Source organism: Corvus brachyrhynchos, unplaced genomic scaffold, assembly GCF_000691975.1.
Source record: "Corvus brachyrhynchos isolate BGI_N302 unplaced genomic scaffold, ASM69197v1 scaffold246, whole genome shotgun sequence".
Taxonomy (NCBI): domain Eukaryota; kingdom Metazoa; phylum Chordata; class Aves; order Passeriformes; family Corvidae; genus Corvus; species Corvus brachyrhynchos.
Window position 1 is genome coordinate 1,671,069 of NW_008238447.1, and position 6,554 is coordinate 1,677,622.

Here is a 6,554-nt window from a genome sequence, read left to right on the forward strand (position 1 = left end):
TTGCTCAGTATTCTGACAACTCCAAGGCTCTCATTTCCCTGTGCTTCCAACATGTACTGTTTTTTGAGTGCAAATCTAAGCACTCTCCTGTGAGCAGAACGCAGAAGTTTCTTCAAGGGAACAACTTGTACTTCAACAATCAACTAGTACAGAATATACAGAAAATTAAATAGGTGGTCAACCAAGTGGCATTTTCCTAAAGCTTTTCATCTCCTTGCTTCTCACAATAGAGAAGTAAAGACATTCTCCCTTCTAATTCCTTGTGCTCCAAAGGCAAGGCTTCACCATGCTGAGAGGCAGAGGGGCTCCTGGGAGTCTGGTTTGATTGCAAAATCACATTACTGACTCTAGGATCAGAACTGTTATCTTTGTCCTGTGTGAGAGCAGTGATGTCTTTGACCCCAATCACTGGGAAAATCCTCCAGGAAGGAAGAAAAACGTGTTGCCTTCTGAGTTCATGAGAGAAATTGTTAACCAAGAAAGCTATTTTGAAGGCAAATTTGCAACAAATTTGCATGGCATGCTTTCAAATACCGACTACAGACCGTGTAGTTTAGGGACCACTATAGACAGCTTGCTGGGCCATAAATCATGGTAACGCCACTGAAATCAATGGACAAATAGAAAAAACAGTGAGTTTTCATCAGAATGGGGGAGGTTTAAGGGCATAAGCCTTGTATTTACCCAACTCTTCTTTGAGGATATCAAAAAGCTCTTTAATGGCATTTTCAAAGTCCTTCTGTCAGAATTACTACAGAAGACAGAAGACAGCCCAGTTACTTGGCATTTCTCTGTGTTTAGATATACAATTGAGCAGACATAATGACCTATGACTACCTGTTTTTGTGATGTTTTCTAGTTGTTTATCAAAGAAATAGAAAAAAAAGCCCCAGCAGCCCTAAACCCACAGTTTTCTGTGTGCATTAGGATCATGTACCCTATAAAAATCAAGCCCTCCTATTGCTTTTGTGTCCCCATTATCAACAACTCCTGTCTATCCTGGCACAAAAATAAGTTAGGAATAAAGTACTACTTGTTGCAGAGTAAACAGAAAATACCTCAGGCTGTCAACTTAAATGTAAAGCACTCAAAATTTTTTTATAACATAGGAGAGAGGTAACATTAGATTTAGTCTACCAGTTTTCACTGTGGAGTATGTTGTCATTTTGCCTTCCTCTAGTTTGAAATATGGTCAAAGTTTTTTCTAGCTGAAACTGTTAATATAGGTCTGAATCACAAGGGGTTTTTTTTCTCCAGTGGTACTTTCTAATTAATTCATGTGTTTATTCTGAACTCCATAAACATAACTAATTCACAGTTCAAGTTGGGGATTGTTTTCCAATGGGACTGAAATGCTGTTTTTTTAGCTAGGTGTTCTAAACATGCTATAATGTGATTACCACTTTTAGTGAAAAACTAAGTAAGTCTTGAGTGATTATGAGGAAGCAACAGGTCATCAGATTTCTGTGTATCAGTGGAATGAACTTAAATGAGGGGCAATACAGTAACTGTTACAAGAGGAATACAGGTGGTAACACAATATTCTGAGGGAATCCTTGAGATTTGGTCAGAAAAAGAATTACAGATTGCAGGAAAAAAAACACTAGGAAGTATTGCTAAAATTCTTATAACAGATCTGCCTCTTAAACCAGAGACATTCTGAGTCAGTGACTGTCAAACCTAAATAATTCATCTCCTCATCTGTGTTGCACTATAAGGCATTTATATAAAATGCAGCATTTTCTTCTCTAAAATCACCAGGTAGGAAATCATCAGAAGAGTTTCATGTTTCTCAGTAGGAGATATTGCTGCATAAATGAATGAGTGCTCTTATCTGCAAAACCCATAAATGACTTAATCATATTTGAATGCGTCTTTATTTTAATATCATCTTATCAATGGAACACTGATGTCACATATTATTACCTCTAAAATTAGTATTACACTAGGTCACATAATCACAGACTTTGTGCTGAGTCCTGGCTTAACTGACAAGACCAATGAAACCTGAAATATTACTCCAGCACTAATAACAGGTTATAGTAGTAATATTAGTAACAGTAATATGATCTGAAATATCTCAGAGGTCCTGCCAGGTTTTCTGTATTGATTGCTTCAACATTTTTTTTTAAAGCTGCAGGTGCACAGGTCAGAAAACCATCTTCTAAACATAACATGTAGATAGATTTCTACATAGAATTTTATTCTTCACAGCCAGTAGAAGGTATGAATCACACAAGATTATAATGGCCAAATCCAATATTATATCATTTGGAGGATGGCTCATCAGGATACCTGGTTTGCAGAGTGGAACACGTCAGCACATGAATAAAATTACAAATGAAGAGAAGAATTTGCTGTAGGAGACTATGAAAAAGTTTCCCACCAATGCTTATAAGTATGGATCTGCATATTAAAAATATGATAATAAGTTTGGAGGAAGATTTTCATTTTTGTGTGTCCTATTTTAGGTAATTTGGGTCACAATTTTGAGTTTAAAATCATTAGTATTCAGAAGTCTGAAAAAATCTACCAGCAGGCTCACTGAATAAAGCATTTCTTTACCAAAAAAAAATCAGGACACCTCAAAAACATTTTAACTTTTAATTTTCAGGGGTTTTTAAGTGTCATTTCAGAGCAAGCACACAAACAGGTTCAACCCTTTTAAGATCATGAATGTTTGACAATCCCTGACAGTTCCAATCTCGTATTTGCTTTAGCCTGCAAATACCTGACCTTGTTTCGATTGGAAAAATGGCTAGATCATAAAGTTATAGAACAATATACAAAACGAGATTCATATTGCAGCCAAAGGTATGATCACACCTGAGTGAGCTTAAACTACTGAATCCAGCTGCCACCTGTTAAAGTGCTGAAAAAGGCACCTGCTACAGATTCTGGGAAAGTGATGGGACAGAAGGCCAAAGCCCTGTGCTGGAAACTGAAAGGCAAAGGCATGTTCATAACTACTGTCATTTGAGACTAAATGAATTAAAGCTAAACTTCCAGAACTGTTGTCTCCAGGCAAAAATTACTCTTGAGTCAAGAAATGAAAGGGTGGGAACTTCAGATAAAATAATGTTTCCAAAATACTTATAAGCTATATATAATATCATTTTTCAGACATGCAAAGCTCATCCAGAACGAGGGAACATCTCAATAACTGTTAATAAATAATATAGCATCCTGATTTTTGAAGCTGTATCTCTTTAAAGTAGGAAGTATTTCCTGAAGCACTCACTTTCTTGTATGTTTACTGTCATCTAAGTCATACAAATGGAAGTTTTCAAAGCACTGACACGGTCCTGTTTCATTATTGAATGTGAGTTAACCTTTTTGGAGCCTGCATCCATTGGGGTGCCATTATAAAGAAAACCAGAAAGACAAATTTTAAGTTAGGAGTTTGACTTACAAATCTGCTTTATAAGTGCTTTGGAAAATGTTATTTTACCTAGCTTGCATTCTTGACTGAAGAAGTAAGACTGTAACAGAGTAAGGGAGTGAATGTGAACATCTCAAATGCCCAGATAGTCTGTTCAACTTCAGTGTTGAACAGTGTCAAAAAATGTCTGCCTTGAGGGTAGCAGATGCTCCAAGCAAAGTTTTGGCGGATAAAGAACACTTCTTCTCATGACAGATCATTCAAATGTTTATGTGTAATATATAATAGTTATTTCCAGGTCTGTTTTTCTCTGTTCTCTGACTCCATAATGTTGACAGAGACTGACCTAAGAGCTGAAGATACAAATGGAGAGTTTGGTGGAAATACCATGATTTCCATTTTTTTCTGTAGATCCCAGAAGACATCTTCAGAGAGAAAAACTGAGGAGCAGCAGAAAGGAACAAAACTAGTGCATGCTGATCATTGAGCTCTCACTGCAGAGGGTAAGTTGCATCAACTTAGAAAGAGGTGATTACAAGTAGGGGAGTAATTTCTTAACAGGATTTTAAGCTGCACAGTGCAGGAACTCACTCCAGCATCAACACAAACAATCCTAGCCCTGTGTGCAGTCCCTATCCAGAGGTCCTCTTTTTTTGTATTAACTGGGCTGGATTATCTGCAGATTTTCATTGTTAATACCAAATGTTGGACCAATTTAGTCTCGTTACTGTAATAAGTTCTGCTCCTTGTATTTCCATGTCCTTTTTTTGCTCTCTTAATTCAGCTTTCAGTGTAACACCTAAGAGCTGATGTCTTGCAGAGACTGCCCATGTGTGCTCTCTGCACTGAGTTTAGGTAACTGTTTTCACCAATTCATCTGTTCTCAGAGATAGAACAATTTAGGTAATACATCAATTTGACGCATTTTTATTCTGAGTTTGGCCCATCCATCCTTCCTTAAGTACCTGCTGCTACATCAGTTTTGTTCTGCAGTTCTATGTTTGTTGAAATGTTCAGTCCTCTCAAACCTTTTAAGGATCAGCAGGAGCATATTTGTTCAATACACTGCCTGCTGTTTCTTTGCATGCCAATACTGACATTTTTTCCAAGTTCAAATTGACTGCAAAGTGCATCCCTTCTCCAGTGGTGTCATCAATATAGAGATAATGACAACTGACCCAATGACACATCTTCCAGACCTTCTAATGCTTGGATGACCTTAAAAACTAGCTGTTGAATTTCCTATATCCCTGGAGGATTTGTCAAACAGGGCATTTGTGAGACCTGGATGGCAAAAGCGTTTCTTACCCTCCATAATGCTTCTTTTTAACCAACTCGATGCATTCCTGAAGTCAAGGAAAACAACAAACAACTTTAAATCCTGTGTATTAAAATGAGGATTAAAAAAAAAGACTAGTGGGCTGAAATTAATGATGATTCAGAAATGAGTCAGCTATTGAATTCTCCTTCAAAATCTGTTTTCAAGAAGGTGGGGGGGGGGGGGGAGGAAATAGTACAAAATATGGATACTTGCAGGTACTTAGTGTAAGTAAGGAATTCCAGAAAGCATGCATGAGAAGGAGCACTAAGAAAAATAATTAGTGCTATTATTGCAGGTATCTTTTAAAAATAATTGATAACTGCTAGGATTTCAGGTGAATGCAGCAAACAATTTGACATTTTGAAAGACTTGAGAGATCTCACTGCATATAAGACACTTATCATTGAAGTGAGTTGAACACAACAGGGTCAGGTTGTGACCCTTATCCCACGGGGCACTCAGGGTGGGCTTGCACAGAACTCTAGGCTGTCCCTTATGTTTTCATATTTCACACTGATGCATTAAATTTATGTTATCTTTTAAATTCCAAGAGTTTTATTAGAGAGGAAAATGCATATATTTGTTTGCAACTAAAGTCAGTTCTGTTGTTCTGCTGCATTGGATATAAAGCTTGGCAGATGAGCATTTTGCCAAAAAATCCATCTGATAAATTCTGAAATTTAAAAAAAGAATAGCTATAATATTTAACACTGCTTTAGATGACAGTTAATGAGTTCACCTCCCAGCTTGGACAAAGTCAAATTATTCACACCTGATGGATTTGCATCAGTAGATGCCTTGTCACCAAAACAAAACTGACAGATTTTTTTTTTGTCTCTGTGTCATATGCCTCTGATGTATTTTATTGCCTGTAGATAATACTCCAGAATAAAACTGTGGCAACATCCATGGGGTTGTAGCACCACATAAAAAAACAATGAGCCTTTCTCATGTTTTGCATTGATTCAGACGTAAAGCTCAGGGGACTGCTTAGAAAGACTTAGAAAACCACTTCTTTTTTTTTTTTAATGTGTTCCAGCTTTGTCTTGAAGAGGAGATACTAAAAAAAAGGGAAACACCTTAAGCAAAGCATACTTAGCTCAAAAATTGTTTCTGTATTGATTTTGGACATCAGCCACTCCTTGAAATGTGGGAAAGATTCCACACAGTTGTTTTTCTGTGCACTAATAGAAAAGACAAGAATAATTCCCTCGCCTGCTTTAGGCACAGAAAGTAGCAAGTTAGGAGAAGACTTTTTTTTTTTCCTGTGTTTTTTTTCTCACCCATAGTGCAAGGTCTGAACAATGTAAATTTATTTTGCAGTTTACAGCATCTCACCTTTGCTGTGCTTCTTTTAGGAGTGGTGACTCCACCACTTCTCTGGGCCATCTATTCTGACCATTTCTGTGAAGAAACTATTCCTAGTGTCCAACCTGAACCTCCCCTGGCACAGCTTGAGGCCATTTTCCCTTGTCCTCTTGCTGGTTACTGGGAGAAGAGCCTGACCCCCCTGGCTACACCCTCCTGTCGGGGAGTTGTAGAGAGCCACAAGGTTCCCCTGAGCCTCATTTTCTCCAGGCTAAAGAAGAATAAAGAACTTCTCTAGTTTGATGGATGGAGAATCTCTGCCTTCAGTAAATATCACTTCATTTGGAAAAAAAGTCCCATTCTTCTCCGTTCAGCTGCTGCAATCACTGCTAAGTGACTGTCATAACAGACAACATTTACTTCAGAACAATTCAGCATTTTGCTCAATGTACGTTGGGTTTTTTTTTATCTAATATGCCTGTTAACCATATCCCACTGAGCCCTGAGCATCTATTTTAAAGTATCAGCCGTCCTGTTGTGAAA